The 19324-nt window shown below is 40.0% G+C and overlaps 1 protein-coding gene across 1 annotated transcript in view; it reads left to right on the forward strand.

The window, feature by feature from the left end:
* The window catches only part of myo10 (myosin X), a 271259-nt gene that overhangs the window by 99131 nt on the left and 152804 nt on the right, over positions 1-19324 (forward strand). The gene's annotated exons all lie outside the window — the stretch shown is intronic.

Genomic DNA, 19324 nt, shown 5'->3' on the forward strand with positions numbered 1-19324 from the left:
CTGATCAGAATTCCGAAAGTCATGCCGGAAAATGTATTTGAGGTGTGTGACATAATATGGAGGACCCGGCAAGCCAGCCTATTCCCTATAATGTAAACTGCAACAGAAATAACGCGTGACTAATAGTATGAATGACATTTTCAGCCAATAAGCAAATGCTTTATGAATGTATTACAAACCAGCTTGCAAGGTTGCTAGCCAACTGGCCTAATAACGTTAGCCCAACCAGCTTGCTAACATTACATGACCGCATGAGTCAGCCGGTTGCTATCAAAACCTATTTTACAGCTACATTAAAGTAAACCAAAGTTTTTGAAATACCGAAGGCCATCTAACCAGTTATCAAAAAATAGTAGATCAGCTTTAATATTGCAGATAGATTGTGGCTTCCATCAATGTAATTGTCTGCATCATTTCCAATCCCACATATCCCATATACAGTGGGGAGAACAAGTATTTGATACACTGCCGATTTTGCAGGTTGTCCTACTTACAAAGCATGTAGAGGTCTGTAATTTTTATCATAGGTACACTTCAACTGTGAGAGACGGAATCTAAAACAAAAATCCAGAAAATCACATTGTATGATTTTTAAGTAATTAATTTGCATTTTATTGCATGACATAAGTATTTGATACATCAGAAAAGCAGAACTTAATATTTGGTACAGAAACCTTTGTTTGCAATTACAGAGATCATACGTTTCCTGTAGTTCTTGACCAGGTTTGCACACACTGCAGCAGGGATTTTTGGCCCACGCCTCCATACAGACCTTCTCCAGATCCTTCAGGTTTCGGGGCTGTCGCTGGGCAATACGGACTTTCAGCTCCCTCCAAAGATTTTCTATTGGGTTCAGGTCTGGAGACTGGCTAGGCCACTCCAGGACCTTGAGATGCTTCTTACGGAGCCACTCCTTAGTTGCCCTGGCTGTGTGTTTTGGGTCGTTGTCATGCTGGAAGACCCAGCCACGACCCATCTTCAATGCTCTTACTGAGGGAAGGAGGCTGTTGGCCAAGATCTTGCGATACATGGCCCCATCCATCCTCCGCTCAATACGGTGTAGTCATCCTGTCCCCTTTGCAGAAAAGCATCCCCAAAGAATGATGTTTCCACCTCCATGCTTCACGGTTGGGATGGTGTTCTTGGGGTTGTACTCATCCTTCTTCTTCCTCCAAACACCGCGAGTGGAGTTTAGACCAAAAAGCTCTATTTTTGTCTCATCAGACCACATGACCTTCTCCCATTCCTCCTCTGGATCATCCAGATGGTCATTGGCAAACTTCAGACGGGCCTGGACATGCGCTGGCTTGAGCAGGGGGACCTTGCGTGCGCTGCAGGATTTTAATCCATGACGGCGTAGTGTGTTACTAATGGTTTTCTTTGAGACTGTGGTCCCAGCTCTCTTCAGGTCATTGACCAGGTCCTGCCGTGTAGTTCTGGGCTGATCCCTCACCTTCCTCATGATCATTGATGCCCCACGAGGTGAGATCTTGCATGGAGCCCCAGACCGAGGGTGATTGACCATCATCTTGAACTTCTTCCATTTTCTAATAATTGCGCCAACAGTTGTTGCCTTCTCACCAAGCTGCTTCCCTATTGTCCTGTAGCCCATCCCAGCCTTGTGCAGGTCTACAATTTTATCCTTGATGTCCCTACACAGCTCTCTGGTCTTGGCCATTGTGGAGAGGTTGGAGTCTGTTTGATTGAGTGTGTGGACAGGTGTCTTTTATACAGGCAACGAGTTCAAACAGGTGCAGTTGATACAGGTAATGAGTGGAGAACAGGAGGGCTTCTTAAAGAAAAACGAACAGGTCTGTGAGAGCCGGAATTCTTATTGGTTGGTAAGTGATCAAATACTTATGTCATGCAATAAAATGCAAATTAATTACTTAAAAATCATACAATGTGATTTTCTGGATTTTTGTTTTAGATTACGTCTCTCACAGTTGAAGTGTACCTATGATAAAAATTACAGACCTCTACATGCTTTGTAAGTAGGAAAACCTGCAAAATCGGCAGTGTATCAAATACTTGTTCTCCCCACTGTATATATATACACTACCTTTCAAAAGTTTGGAGTCACTTAGAAATGTCCTTGTTTTCCATGAAAACATACATCAAATGAGTTCCAAAATAAATAGGAAATATAGTCAAGACATTGACAAGGTTATAAATAATGATTTTTAATTTAAATAATAATTGTGTCCTTCAAATTTTGCCTTCGTCAAAGAATCCTCCATTTGCAGCAATTACAGCCTTGCAGACCTTTGGCATTCTAGTTGTCAATTTGTTGAGGTAATCTGAAGAGATTTCACCCCATGCTTCCTGAAGCACCTCCCACAAGTTGGATTGGCTTGCTGGGAACTTCTTACAGTGGTTCGTCCTTTAAAAGTTGCAGCGTACTGCAGCACGGCTTGCGTGGTGCCGCAGAATTCTATGGCACACACTGGTACCATTAATGCTAGTTCGTGCTAGTTTGACCACCAGAGGGAATCTTTGAGAAGCATTTGATAGCCTTCAATAGTGGCTGTACTAGAGAATTTAAAACCTTTTTTTGTAAGAACATAGTATATGGGACTGATTTTAAGAAATTCTGATTAATTAATTAGATTAATATTATGGTGTTTCAATTCCAAGAAAAAAGAAAAACCCTCCGTGTTTTCGTTAGGATGGAAACGAATATATGGCGCTGTACAACGTGACGATTGGGAGTAGGCTACAGTACTGGGCTATTTAGCTAAAGATTCCCTGTGTTGTGCGGGCATGTGGAAGACCGGGGTTCAATTCCCCAATGGGGAGGGAGGAATAGACTGTCCTTGTAAATAAGAATTTGTTCTTAACTGACTTGCCTAGGTAAATAAAAGTTACACCAAGAGCATAACATTTCTACACCATAATTGTAGTCTAACCAATACCCAAACGGAGATTCAGTGAAAATAAAAGATCATTGGGTTATCAAGACCAGTCCCCATGCTTGTCTCAGAGCAGTGTGAAACGGTGATAAAATAGTAGTAGGCTATTGCTTCAAATCCTATTGCTTCTAACTTCAATATGCTCTTTAAATAAATAAGTTAAGAGCACATTACTCAACACTAGTGAGACTCATGTCACCTACGGTAGGCCTACAGTATATCGAAAAATATGACGTGACTCTCCGCCAATGATTACATATAGAGGATTGACGGATTGGACAATTCTAAATTAAAACCAAAAGCCGCCTCATGGGTCTCCCGGTGGTGGCCGGCATGGGTATCTGTAGAAACGCATTTTGCATTGGAATGCGGTGACTTAGACAGCTGCACCACTGGGGAAGCCCCATCCACAAAGTATCAAAATACAGAGAGGTGTTGGTAAAGGTATATTGTCCTGCTAATAGCCCATAATGGACTATTATAATACTGTACATGGTGTCCAGGTCAGGATAACAAAACATTTCTTTATTATAGACTATCAGAAAGAATGTTGGTACTGATTTATTTTGATACAAAGCCATGAATGAGTGAGTCACTCAGCTTTAAGTAGGTGCCTGGCTATATGACTGTGCCATCAACTTGCTAATACAGTTGAAGTCGGAAGTTTACATACACTTAGGAAATACATCCACAAAAAAAAAAAAATTCAATCACTCCAGAAATTTGTTGTTAAGAACTATAGTTTTGGCAAGTCGGTTAAGACATCTACTTTGTGCATGACAGAAGTAATTTTTCCAACAATTGTTTACAGACAGATTATTTCACTTATAATTCACGGTATCACAATTCCAGTGGGTCAGAAGTTTACATACACTAAGTTGACTGTGCCTTTAAAGAGCTTGGAAAATTCCAGAAAATGTTGTCATGGCTTTAGAAGCATCTGATAGGCTAAGTGACATCATTTGAGTCAATTGGAGGTGTACCTGTGGATGTATTTCAAGGCCTACCTTCAAACTCAGTGCCTCTTTCCTTGACATCATGGGAAAATCAAAAGAAATCAGCCAAGACCTCATAAAAAAATTGGAGACCTCCACAAGTCTGGTTTACCCTTGTGAGCAATTTCCAAATGCCTGAAGGTACCACGTTCATCTGTACAAACAATAGTACGCAAGTATAAACACCATGGGACCACGCAACCGTCATACCGCTCAGGAAGGAGACGCGTTCTGTCTCCTAGAGATGAACGTAGTTTGGTGCGAAAAGTGCAAATCAATCCCAGAACAACTGCAAAGGACCTTGTGAAGATGCTGGAGGGAACAGGTACAAAAGTATCTCTAGCCACAGTAAAAGGAGTCCTATATCGACATAACCTGAAAGGCCACTCAGCAAGGAAGAAGCCACTGCTCCAAACCGCCATCAAAAAGCCAGACTACGGTTTGCAACACATGGGGACAAAAATTTTACTTTTTGGAGAAATGTACTCTGGTCTGATGAAGCAAAAATAGAACTGTTTGGCCATAATGACCATCATTATGTTTTGTGGAAAAAAGGGGGATGCTTGCAAGCCGAAGAACACCATCCCAACCGTGAAGCACGGGGGTGGCAGCATCATGTTGTGGGGGTGCTTTGCTGCAGGAGGGACTGGTGCACTTCACAAAATAGATGGCTTCATGAGGGGGAGGAAAATTATGTGGATATAGCGAAGCAACATCTCAAGACATCAGTCAGGAAGTTAAAGCTTGGTCGCAAATGGGTCTTCCAAATGGACAATGACCCCAAGCGTACTTCCAAAGTTGTGGCAAAATGGCTTAAGGACAACAAAGTCAAGGTATTGGAGTGGCCATCACAAAGCCCTGACCTCAATCCTATAGAAAATGTGTGGGCAGAACTGAAAAAGCGTGTGCGAGCAAGGAGGCCTACAAACCTGACTCAGTTACACCAGCTCTGTCAGGAGGAATGGACCAAAATTCACCCAACTTATTGTGGGAAGCTTGTTGAAGGCTACCTGAAACGTTTGACCCAAGTTAAACAATTTAACGGCAATGCTACCAAATACTAATTTAGTGTATGTACACTTCTGACCCACTGGGAATGTGATGAAGGAAATAAAAACTGAAATAAATCATTCTCTCTACTATTATTCTGACATTTCACATTTTTTTTATAAAGTGGTGATCCTAACTGACCTAAAACAGAATTTTTAGGAGGATTAAATGTCAGGAATTGTGAAAAACTGAGTTTAAATGTATTTGGCTAAGGTGTATGTAAACTTCCGACTTCAACTGTACATCAATAATTTCAAAGCTCGCTACATTGAATTACACATAATTTCAAAGAGATTGTTACCAACTGGATTATATTTAGTAACTTACCTTGAAGAGATGGTGATTGTGTCTAAATAGGCTATTGTCATTTGGTCTAATTAATTCAGTGTCTTTGTCTTTAACTGCCATTTCTCGAAAGTCAGACTCTTCCCACAAGTCAACACATTTTTCTCAGCTTCAGAATCAAGATTATAAAAAATAAAAATAAAATTGCCAAAAATGCATTTTACGTATAGATTTTACAGATAGAAAGATGTCAAAAGTATTTATCCACAGTCTGCTCTGGACAAGTCCGGTCCTAGAGTGTCTTAACGAGATGTTCATAACTTTAAGCTTATTTCCCAAATATTCTAGTTTAAGAATGATCAAGAATGAAAGTCTATACCCTAAGCTTATGCATACACTATTCTCAATCACAGCTTTATGAGAGAACAAACAATATCATTTATTTACTATTATTTCATGAGGCAAATAAAGCAATTATTATCCACTTCTGAAGATGGGAGACTGCTTAGATCCAGCCCATGATGTATAACCTAACTCACTAAAACCCTGTTTATACCTGGTGCTAACATGGGTCCTTTATTCTGATCTTGTCTACATTCTGATTATGCCCACATTTCCAGTAATCTGTCTACACACATTATCCATCCACTGTGTCTGCATTGTGACCAGATTTCCTGGTCACTTCGTTTATGCAAATTATTTCACAGCTACTCTTTCAAACATAATATGTATCTATTTATTGTATGACACATATTTATGTATTCAGTCAATTGTGCCACCAGTCAAGGATTTTAGAGGGCGTAATAATGATGATTTAAATGGTTTCTTTGTCCAGATCTTTCTACACTTGTAAGATATCCAGACACTGCATGTCTGACTACCTCCGGAGGTGGGCAGGAGGATCGGATCACAGTGTGTCTTTTGATTGTGCCCACATTTTTAGACAGGTGTAGACAATCAGAATGTGGACTAGATCAGGACAAAGGTTGCAAGTTAGAACCAGGTATAAACAGGGTTTATGTCACTGCTCCATAATTTGCGCGCCACACACGCACACACACACACAAACCTGTTCCATGCTGACGCTCCTCCACCAGAAATAAATATTAGAAAAGATTTGCCCGCATTTAGCCTCAGCCCAGGCTTTCAACAACATTATCTTTCATCATTATTCTTCAAGATGTAGCATTTAGATTTCGCTGAGCAAATGTTTTTTGCTTGGTCAATAGGGGATGATACCATCGTATATCACAATGTTTTATGGGTACATAATCACGATAGGACAAAGGTTGAGATCGCCCAACCGTAATCAACTGTCTGGTCTAATTTTCACAGCTGTAAATCTGAACTGTACATCTGACCATGCAGACACCAGTAGTTCTAACCAGCACTTTTGTCAAATTTAACAATGACAAACCCTGGTTCAATGCCGAACTCAGAGCCCTGCGCTCAGCCAAAGAGGGGGCACATAGGAGCAACAACAAAGAGGCCTATAGAACTGCTCACAGCTGCTCAACAAGGGGATTAAAGTGGGCAAAAGTCATTACAAGGAGTGGCTAGAACAACAATTCGAGCCCAACGACAGCTCGTCTGTCTGAATGGGTCTCCAGCAGATCACAAACTACAAATAAAAGACCCCCCAGGCACTGGACGACCCACTACTGTCAAACCAGCTGAACGAGTTCTACTGTCGTTTTGAATCTCAAAAAGCCCTCAGCCATCAAGAGTTTCCTCTCCGCCATCTTGCCCCTCAGCTGACAACACTTTCAGCCATCAGGACTCTACTCCCTTCCTCCAACCCCCTCACTCCCTCCCCCTTACTCCCGCCTACCCCAGAGACCGACCAACCTGGTCGGTCTCATCTCCGACGGCTACGAGTCCATGTTTTATTTTTATTTATTTATTTAACCTTTATTTAACTGGGAAAGTCAGTTAAGGACAAATTCTTATTTACAATGACGGCCTACCAAAAGGCAAAAGACCTCCTGCGGGGACGGGGGCTGGGATTAAAAATAAAACATGGGAAAAAAATAACATATAAATATAGGACAAAACACACACATGTATCTTGGAGAGGTTCACCGCCTGGTGGCCTGGTGCAGTCGCAACAACCTGGAACTCAACACAGTCAAAACCGTAGAGATGGTGGTTGACCTCGAGATTGATGGCTCCGCCGTCAGCATGGCCAAGTCATTCAAATTCCTGAGGACCATCGTCTCCCACAAACTCAAGTGGGAGGACAACATCACAGCCGTGACCAAGAACGCTCGACAGAGGATGTACTATCTGCGCCAGCTGACGAGACTCAAATTGATTCGGTTCTACACGTCCATCACTATCTGGTTTGGGTCCTGGCAAACTGCAGCGCATTGTCCGGTCTTCGGAGAAGGTCATCGGCTGTCACCTGCCCACCATCAAGGCCCTTCACGCCTCCAGTGCAAGGAAGCGTGCAGGTAAGATCATCGCCGACCCTGCCCATCCTGGACACCCCGTGTTTTCAAAACTCTGCTCTGGCAGATGATTTAGGTCAATCATGACCAAAACTTCCCGCCACCTCAATTGGGCTGATTACTGCACCTTGTCATCAATGAGCTCAAATACTAATCTACCCTACTGCATTTGGACTATGTACACCTCCGCACAACACTGTGTATGCACTGCAGTGGGGGCTGGTGGGGGGAGCTATAGGAGGACATGCCCATTGGAATGGCTAGACTGGAATAAATGGAACGGAGTCAAACGTGGTTTCCATATGTTTGATACCGTTCTATTTATTCCATTCCAGCTATTAAAATGAGCCTGTCCTCCTATAGCTCCTCCCACCAGCCTCCACTGACGTGCTGTATATATTTGCCATGGCAGCATCCCTCCCTCTGCATATATAGATATTTCTCCTCTGTAAGTTGTACTGTATATTCCCACTGCAATCAGCCTAAACTCCAGAGTTATGTTTAGTGTTCCAATATTGTATATTCTGTATGATGTTTTTGTGGACTTGTGTCTGTATACTATTTGTATATTGCCTATTTTTTCCCCCAAATCAAAACATTTAACCTGGAAGGTGTTTTCAAGGTACTTCATGTCGGTCAAATCTATTTTACCCATACATACAGTATAGCAGGACTGAGATCTATCAGTTTAGAGGTTACAGAAGGTGTAAATTGTGTGTGGATGAAATGGGGGTGGTTCAGGTAGTCACTCACAGTCACAAAAAAATCTCCCGCTTGCTATTTTCTGTATTCACTACGCCCAAGGCTATAAACTCCTACCGCCAGCGGGCGAATGGAGTTTGCCGTTCAAGACGTGATTTGCATCTCTTCCTCGACTCATAGGACCACTATAAGCCCTTGGCAGTCCGCTTTTGCATCTCTGGCATTTAGCCTCCGGGCAGAGGACCGCTATAAAACCTAGGCAAGCCATCTAGCCATCAGTTCATTTGAAAGCCAATAACAAAGAATTTCTCTGATCTCAAATTCGGCCTGCCACCTTCCAGTTACCTACTGTCAGCCAGAAGATGTAAGCTGTTTTTTTTTTGTTCCTATCAATACTTTACATTTGTTTTTGTCAATTTGAAAACACAATACAACCACACATGTGGACATAATGCATTTACAATCATTGAGGATGACCTCAAAAAAGGGATAGAACTACACCTAATAATTTACAGTTGAAATAGATTTATGCCTCAGAATAGTGTACATTTTGCCATTGATTTAATGTAGGCTACTACAGTGGAAGTGGGAAGTTTACATACACCTTAGCCAAATACATTTAAACTCAGGTTTTCACAATTCCTGACATTTAATCCGAGTAAAAATTCCCTGTCTTTCTTAGGTCAGTTATGATCACCACTTTATTTTAAGGATGTGAAATATCAGAATAATAGTAGAGAGAATGATTTATTTCAGTTTTTATTTCCTTTATCACATTCCCAGCGGGTCAGAAGTTTACATACACTCAATTAGTATTTGCTAGCATTGCCTTTAAATTGTTTAACTTGGGTCAAACGTGTCGGGTAGCTTCCCACAATAAGTTGGGTGAATTTTGGCCCATTCCTCCTGACAGAGCTGGTGTAACTGGGTCAGGTTTGTAAGGCCTCCTTGCTCGCACATGCTTTTTCAGTTCTGCCCACAAATTTTCTATGGGATGGAGGTCAGGGCTTTGTGATGGCCACTCCAATACCTTGACTTTGTTGTCCTTAAGCCATTTTGCCACAACTTTGGAAGTATGCTTGGGGTCATTGTCCATTTGGAAGACCCATTAGCGACCAAGCTTTAACTTCCTGACTGATGTCTTGAGATGTTGCTTCAATATATCCACATAATTTTCCTCCCTCATGAAGCCATCTATTTTGTGAAGTGCACCAGTCCCTCCTGCAGCAAAGCACCCACACAACATCATGCTGCCACCCCCGTGCTTCATGGTTGGGATGGTGTTCTTCAGCTTGCAAGCGTCCCCCTTTTTCCTCCAAACATAATGATGGTCATTATGGCCAAACAGTTCTATTTTTGACTCATCAGACCAGAGGACATTTCTCCAAAAAGTACGATCTTTGTCCCCATGTGCAGTTGCAAACCGTGGTCTGGCTTTTTGATGGCGGTGTTTTGGAGCAGTGGCTTCTTCCTTGCTGAGCGGCCTTTCAGGTTATGTCGATATAGGACTCGTTTTACTGTGGATATAGATATTTTTGTACCTGTTTCCTCCAGAATCTTCACAGGGTCCTTTGCTGTTGTTCTGGGATTGATTTGCACTTTTCACACCAACATATGCTCATGTCTAGGAGACAGAATGCGTCTCCTTCCTGAGCGGTATGACGGTTGCGTGGTCCCATGGTGTTTATACTTGCGTACTATTGTTTGTACAGATGAACGTGGTACCTTCAGGCATTTGGAAATTGCGGTCTACATATTTTTTTCGGAGGTCCTGGCTGATTTCTTTTGATTTTCCCATGATGTCAAGCAAAGAGGCACTGAGTTTGAAGGTAGGCCTTGAAATTCATCCACAGGTACACCTTAAATTGACTCAAATTATGTAAATTAGCCTATCAGAAGCTTCTAAAGCCATGACATCATTTTCTGGAATTTTCCAAGCTCTTTAAATGCACAGTCAACTTAGTGTATGTAAACTTCTGACCCACTGGAATTGTGATACAGTGAATTATAAGTGAAATAATCTGTCTGTAAACAATTGTTGGAAAAATTACTTGTGTCATGCACAAATTAGATGTGCTAACCGACTTGCCAAAACTATAGTTTGTTAACAAGAAATGTGTGGTGGTTGAAAAACGAGTTTTAATGACTCCAACCTAAGTTTATGTAAACTTCCGACTTCAACTGTATATTTTTGACTCAATACAAACGGTTCCTTTCTAGCAATAAATGTCACTCCCTAAACCGCCTCACCCACTTGAAGAAAAGGGTAGATCACTACGTGCCATAAGTGACAGCACCTCTTAAACCCCACAGAAGAAGCCGAAAAGCCTCAACAGGAAGTTATTTATTACCATCCTCCATTGAGTTTTGAAATCTGTCTTTGATACTTCATAGCTAATATCCAGTAGCTTTTGTTAGATAAAATTTCACATGCTTTTGGAAAGAACAGTTTAATTGTTTTTATTTATCACTCCCGAAAGATTGGAAATACCAAAAAGTAATACGCTTGTGGCACCCATGGAGCACCAATTCGCTAACCTGAGTTATGAGTCATGCATAGAGTGGATCATTTGTGGGAGACAACAGACCTCATTAGCTATCTAACGTAAACTCACTCACTTTTGTACATCGCCTTGGTCCGTACAATTGACCTTATTTTAGCGCACCAAAAACGTAATACTTCCAGATCAACTGTAATGTCAATACCATTGTAAAGCACAATTTCTCCCCTTTCCAACAGAACCAATTACATGACCCCCACGCTGCCCGTTTCTGCATAATTCAACAAGGCAATGAGCTCCGTCGGGTCTTTTTAAAAATGGCGGGTGGGGAATCGAAACTAATGCGTGATAGTGAGAAGGACAGTTGTCGTGTGGGAAAACTGCTTTTTTTCACTCGATCTGTCCAACTTATCACCTTATCGCCTCTAAAATGTAAATAAAACACTATAAAGAGTTTATATAATGTGTCATTACACACCTATTTGAAGGTTTGTGTCGAATTTGAATCGGGTTTTTAGGGCGGTGCTAAAGTGATCTTAGAAGTAAACAGCGGCTTTGAGAGTCATGATCGCATGCAGTGATGACGCAAAAAATGACTAGGTATCCCCCCTTACCCCCGTCACTGTCCATTTCTTGTTTTTAAACGATGAGAGAAGTGCTACACCTGGTGGAGAGAGATTGTAAGACAGAAATAGTTGCTATATGCTTTTTTCAACTTTTCTCCAATACTATAGAGCCATTACCATGTCGATCAACGCTTGAATAGAAACGTAGTTTACACCCCAGATTTTAAAGTCAACACAGTCGCTACAGTCCCATTAGTTTTCTTTGCAGCTTCGTTTGAATGTCACGGTTGCGCACATTTGTACGGAATGGGGTGAGTTTACGTTAGCTAGTTGTTTTTTATTTTTAAAACCAATGCGTTTGAAAATGTTTCTCGTTTCTAGTCCTCATCTGTTCATGCACCAGATTGGAATGCAAAGTTTGTTTGCTCAAGTAAGTAATATTACTGCGTTCCTTCATTTGTGAGTAGTTTTATTGTGTAACGTTAACATCAACGAGGACAATAATGCAAGCTAGCGAGCTTAGATAGCTAGTTAACATTACTTTGCTAGTTTGCTAACTTTAGCTAGCTAGCTAAATAGAAACATGAACTTAACCGTTGCTAGCTAGCTAAATTATGATTGTGTCCTTGCTAGCCACATTACTTAGCTAGCTTGTTAACATTTGATGGTTTGCTAATTATCAAAATTGACTAACATTATATGTAACTATATTCACAGGAGAAAAATCCCCTTTAGTCATGTAGCTAGCTAATCTGGTGTGTCTTTCAATTAGGGCACTGGCCAGCCCCAGCATCGTATTCACCACAGCACCATGTGGATGTGATCGTCATGGAGGTATGTATCGTTACATTCACTTAGCCCAGATGAGACTCTGCCTCTCGGTTCTTTCTTGTACAGTATTTAATTCATTTCAATGTTTTTTTCAAACAGGGCCAGGAGTGAGACACTCCATCGGTGCCAAGTTTGGGCCGCAGACATGAAGGTAAGAATATAACTGTTACCAACTTAAATGTAAATACTTATTGGAAATATCTGCCATCTGTCTTTAGACCCAGACCTGGGCAAAGGCCGGCTCCAGAGCCCTCAAATTAAAAGCCCAATGAATACTCGCCTTTGTGTAATGATTTAACTCCCACCGCTTGTGGGACATTTATATTGAAGGCACGTATAAATAACAACTGCACGAGGACAGACAGTGACTGACAGGCTGAGACACACTTCACAGTAACAAATAGTAGCTAGCTAGAAATTTTGAAAAAAATTAGTTTTTCAAAGAAAAGGAAAGTAGACAATGAATGTAGGGTGTTCCAGGAAGAGTGGACATTGAAATATTTATTTATTGAGGTATCAGGGAAAGCTGTGTGCTTAGTGTGCAAAGAGAGCATCGCTGTCTCGAAAGACAACAACTTGTCCCGACACATCCAGACGAAGCATGCAGAGAAATATAGGAATATGCCTTCTGAGCAGAGGGCAAGTGCATCAAAATAGTTGCTTTCTCAGTTGCAAAAGCAGCAAGGACTTTTCACAAAACTGCATTCAGCAAACGTCGGAATTGCGAGAGCTAGCTATGTACTGCCCTACAAAATTGCTAAACATAGCAAGCCATTCGCTGAGGGCGAAACCATTAAAGCATGTTTAATTGACTCTGCAGCAATACTTTGCCCCGACAAGAAAGAGCTGTCAAAGCCTTCAAGGAAAAATTACTCCTCCTGACACGCCAAGTACCAGCCAACAATCTCACCCACCTTCCGACACTACTAATATATTCCCTATCAGATGACCAGCAGGAGAAGTATACATCGCTGCTCCTGTTCTTTGAACTGTGAGTTTTCTCTTCGTTTTGAGGATTTCAAAGTGTTGGAAAATGACATGCTTTTGGTTTCCTCTCCTTTCACCTTTAATGTGGATAACGCTCCCACTGACCTGCAACTTGAGCTTATCGATCTTCAGTCTGATGCAGTAATTTAAAACAATGTCACTGACCAGGTTCTATGCATCTCTCAATGAACAAAACTTTCCAAAGATTACGAGTCATGTTCAGAAGATCTTTGGGTCAACCTATGTATGTGAACAGTGATGAAACACATTTTCAGTGATGAAATATAACAAGTCAAAAGCACAGATCATCTCTTACTGACTCTCACCTCTCTGCAATCATGCGCATAGCGACGTCAGAAACTATGCCTGACTTCACTGCTCTAGTCAATGCCCATCAGAGACTTCACTCCTCACACTGATTGAGTAGTTTAAATGTAATGTTAAGCTCTCTCTTTCTTGTGTTTTTGTGCATACCCTTAAGAGTCCTGTCCGTGGTGCTGAATGCAGTGTACTTTTTCCTCCGTGTCGTTCATTGCATGTTTAATAATGAAAATACCTACCAAAAGGAGAACATGGATGTGGTTTATTTCTGTGCATGTTAAAAAAGTAAAATAAGTAGCATATCTGGACATGATTTACAGTAGATATATCTGTCAACACAGTCATACACATGATGTATAATCCTGTAATATGATTCTGGCCCGCGATGGCAAAAATATATTCTAATGTGAGAATAATTGGCCAGGCCTGCTTTAGACTGTCACAATAAATGTATTTAAAATATAGGGGGTGGGGGAGGCAAATATGTTAACATAGTGTATGATTTCTAATACCTCTCTTGCATTTTGTAGCTTTTGTAGGTTCTAGCTGTAATGGGTGCCAAGGACCTGAAGTCGACAGTGTGGCGGATGCTACCTTGCATTCTGTCAAACCGTCTCGCCATCGTCATAACCTGGATTGGGGCAGGGGATAAGGCCTGTGTCAGGGACTTGTTTCTGAAGACCATTCTATTTTTAAATGTGTTCCATTTGTTTTCTGTACTTTTTAAGTAAAAAAAAAAAGTCACTACGACACTTCAGGAGAGTCATCAAGAAGGTAACCCAGTAGGATGAATAGGATGTAAAAAGTGACACAGCAAAGGTACTAAATATGGGTCAACATTTTTTGTGGTGGAGTTTTTTTTTTATAGCTCCTAGATATAGGACAAACACTTCAAAACGTTATTGCTTATTATTTATTTTTTGACTGTCTATTTTGCCATTTTTTAATGTGTTATACAATGTGTTTCTATGGGCTATAGCAGTAAAGAACACATGTAATATTTTATCAAATCATTTTTGTATATATTTTTTATACTGACAGCGGTTCTAAAATTCTACATCAAATATCTAAATGATCCATGGTATGACCATCTTAAAACAATTCCATATGTTAGCTTAGATATCGCGAACACAGGGCTTAGACTTACACTCACAGGTTTTTAATGCAGCAGCATTAAACATTGTCACTGATTCTCCCTCTTCCTGGTTTCTTCTGTGGAACCTAAACCTTTCAGAAATAACTAGTGGTTTTGGTGAAAAGTGTCCTTTCAGTATTTCCACAATATCTTCATATAGTGACTTGGGAAAGTATACAGTCCCCTGGACTTTTTCAAAAAATTGCTACATTACAACCTTATTCTAAAATGGATTAAATACTTTTTTTCAGCAATCTACACACAATACCTCATAATGACAAAGCGAAAACAGGTTTTTAGAAATGTGTGCAAATGCATTAAAAATAAAAAAAGTATAAAAAAGTATTCAGACCCTTTGCTATGAGACTTGAAATAGAGCTCAGGTGCATCCCGTTTCCATTGATCATCCTTGATGTTTCTACAACTTGATTGGAGTCCACCTGTGGTAAATTCAATTGATTGGACATGATTTGGAAAGGCACACACCTGTCTATACAAGGTCTATACAATAATATTGAACTATCTGTTAAAACTTGTAATATTAATCTGTATACAGATGACACTGTTATGTTTGCCATTTCCTGAACTGTTGACCAGTTAGAGCTGCAATCTGACCTTTTTGCATTGACTTACAGAAAGCACTAGTTAGTTTAAAATGTGTACTTAATGCGGGCAAGATTAAATACATAATAAATAATAATAATAAAATAATTCTCGCAAAAATATTTCAAATGGACTACATTTTTATTAATTGGATGGTTCTCCCATTTGGATTGACAAAGATGTATTGTTTAAAAAATATATGGATGAACTAGTTAAAGAGCAAAAATTTAAAGCGGGCTTTTTTAGAAATAAATGTTGCCTAGCAGGAAGTAGATTGTACAGTAAATTTTCCTGCCAGTTCTTGACTTTATCACAGGTGATATTTTTAGTGCATTGTTGGAACAACCTGCAAAATTCCTTGCATCTTGATTCCCTGCTGCCACTAGTGCAGTTTAGTACTCTGGTGTTAAATTAATTCATAGAAGATTGCAGTTGTTTCTATTGATTCTAATGGTTTATTTGTTGTAATTGTAGTATTGCAATTTAACCTTGTAGTTTATATATATATATATATATATATATATAGATATATATAGACGCACGCACACACACACACAGCGCACACACACACACACAGTACCAGTCAAAAGTTTGGACACACCCACTCCAGGATTTTCTTTATTTTTACTATTTTCTACATTGTAGAATAATAGTGAAGACATCAAAACTATGGAATAACATATATGGAATCATGTAGTAACCAAAAAAGTGTTAAACAAATAAAAATATATTTTGAGTGTGCAAAGCTGTGTTCAAGGCCAAGGGTGGCTACTTTGAAAAATCTCAAATATAAAATATATTTTGATTTGTTTAACACTTTTTTCAGTTACTACATGATTGATTCCATATGTGTTATTTCATAATGTTGATTTAGGTGTGTACAAACTTTTGAATGGTACTTCTGTGTGGCAGCTTCATTAAATAGTACCCGCAAAGCACCATTCTCAACGTCAACAGTGTAGAGGCGACTCTGGGGAAACTCTGCCTAGAAGGCCAGCATCCCGGAGTCGCCTCTTCACTGTTGATGTTGAGACTGGTGTTTTGCAGGTACAATTTAATGAAGCTGCCAGTTTACGACTTGTGAGGCGTCTGTTTCTCAAACTAGACACTCTAATGTACTTGTCCTCTTGTTCAGTTGTGCACCGGGGCCTCCTACTCCTCTTTCTATTGTGGTTAGAGCCAGTTTGCGCTGTTCTGTGAAGGGAGTAGTACACAGAGCTGTACGAGATCTTCAGTTTCTTGGCAATTTCTCGCATGGAATAGCCTTCATTTCTCAGAACAAGAATAGACTGACGAGCTTCAGAAGAATGTCCTTTATTTCTGTCCATTTTGAGCCTGTAATCAAACCGACAAATGCTGATGCTCCAGATAATCAACTGGACTAAAAAAGGCCAGTTTTATTGCTTCTTTAAATCAGGATAACATTTTTCAGCTGTGCTAACATAATTGCAAAAGGGTTTTCTAATGATCAATTAGCCTTTCAAAATGATAAACATGGATTAGCTAACACAACATACCATTGGAACACAGGAGTGATGGTTGCTGGTAATGGTTCTCTGTACGCCTATGTAGATATTCCATAAATCTGTTGTTTCCAGCTACAATAGTAATTTACAACATTAACAATGTCTACACTGTATTTCTGATCAATTTATGTTATTTCAATGGACAATTTGTTTTGCTTTTCTTTAAAAAATAAGGACATTTCTAAGTGACCCCAAACTTTTGAATGGTAGTGTATATATTATTCTTGTTATGTTTGGAATGTACATTTTTCTTGATTGTGAAAATGTTTGTACTCATGTTTGTATTGTAAATGAGACCCTGGTCTCAATTTGGCTGACCTGAATTATTAAACTTTTAATAAAGAAAAAACAAATACACTGATAAATATAATCGTTTTTCCTGAGTGTACCTTTAATAGAGCTGAGATTTACTTTGAAGTGCAAAGTGTAGCAATACAGGTGAAATCAGTATTTTACCCAGACATGGTGGCGTAAAAGAAAGATTGAAATGCTGTGAACCAAGAGGTTGTGAGTTCAAATCCTAGGTGAGGACATGTTGAATTATAACAACTGTTTAAATGAACAAAATGTAATCATGTGGGTCAAATTTGTAAGTTGCAAATGCTTTATATTGAAAGACGTGTGTATGTGTATGTGTATGTGTATGTGTGTGTGTGTGTGTGTGTGTTTCCCTAACCTTGTCAACAGACAAAGAGCTGGGAATGGATCAGTGTTCGCCAATCAGGGCTTTGATGAGCTTAGCAACAGTAACAAGGGGTGATGTGTAATGAGGCACATATTTTGGGGGGGAGAATGTTTCTTTAGGGCCATCAGGCAACGTCCTAAAAACGTCTTTATGGACATCCCCGGAAACAAGTCAGGAACTAGACAAAAACCTCCAGGGGACCATGACAGAATATTCTATGTTTTAAACGTCTTTGATCCCCGGAATGTACTTGCAACGTTCCAATAAAACATTGGAGCATTAATATCTTATATTCCCGAGAACATGGCAACCATTTGCTCTGTATGTTTGGAGTGACGTTGATTGATTATTCTCCTAATGCATGTAAAACCAAGTATATGCTATTTTCTAAATCACGTGAAAATATATCTGATGATTTTTGCATATGTAACATTGGATGGTGCCCTCATTGATTGTGTCCCCACTTATACATTTCTAGGCATCTGGATTGATAATAGGCTTTCCTTCAAAACTCATGTTGATGAGTTAGTTAATTAAGAAGTTAATAGTTAAAATGGGCTTTTATGGGAATAGGTCATGCCTTTCCTTAAATAGCAGAAAACAAATAATTCAGTCAACATGTAACGCTCGTCGTAATCCTCCTCGTCTGAGGAGGAGCAAGGATCGGACCAAAGCGCAGCGTGGTTTGAATACATACTTTAATTATTTAAACGAAGACGAAAAACACTTGACAAAATACAAAACAATAAACGACGTGAACAAACACAGACACGGCAACAATCACCCACAAACAAACAGTGAGAACAGCCTACCTTAATATGGTTCCCAATCAGAGACAACGTAAAACACCTGCCTCTGATTGAGAACCATATCAGGCTAGTTAGACAACCCTAAACCAATGAAAACACATAACATGGAATATACCCACCCAGCTCACGTCCTGACCAACTAAACAAAGACTAAACAAAGGAAATAAGGTCAGGAACGTGACACAACATTTATTCCGGTCTTAGACAATGGTGATATCGTCAATATGAATGCAGATGCCACTGTTTTGAAGCCACTGGATGCAGTTATCGTAGTGCGTTGTGCTTTATTACGGGTGATAGTTTCAGCACACATCACTGCACTCTGTATCAGAAAGTAGGCTGGCCCTCTTTGAAGTCTGGTAGATCGATGCATTGCACACTTGTTGTTTATAAAGCCCTGATGCATAACCTACCTCCGTACCTAGCTTCTCTGTTAACCTACGGAAATACAAGCTGTCAGACACAGTCTAAGGGATGGCTAACTTTGGAGATCCCTTCCATCTCGATAGAGTTAGGTTAGCCTTTAGCTATTTTCTACCTTGCTTGTGGAATGGTGTACAGAGTTTGCTGAAAGTGGATGAATTAGTGCCTCTGAGGCAGGTCAGACCAGGTGTGAGGACCTTTTTAGGGAAGAATGTGTTTGTTTCTTATGATTCTATGCTTGGATCTTTTTGTGTGTGTTTTTGCTTGCTTACATATTTTTGTATGTTAACTATGTATTTTTACGATGTTTTGTAACTTTCCACAGGTCATTGCTGTAAATGTGAATGTATTCTCAGTCAACTCACCTGGTAAAACAAGGAATAAATCCATAAAGACAAAATGAAATCCTCTGTTTCAAAAGATTTTCACCCATTTGGTGACTTCAATAGAACCACATGACATGAAGTCAATTATGAACAAGTGTTCCGGATAATTGTAGTAAAGGAGAATGTTTAGTGAACTGTCCACTCACAACCTACCCTC

This window comes from Salvelinus alpinus, chromosome 23 (assembly GCF_045679555.1).
Source record: "Salvelinus alpinus chromosome 23, SLU_Salpinus.1, whole genome shotgun sequence".
In the NCBI taxonomy this organism is placed as follows: Eukaryota; Metazoa; Chordata; class Actinopteri; order Salmoniformes; family Salmonidae; genus Salvelinus; species Salvelinus alpinus.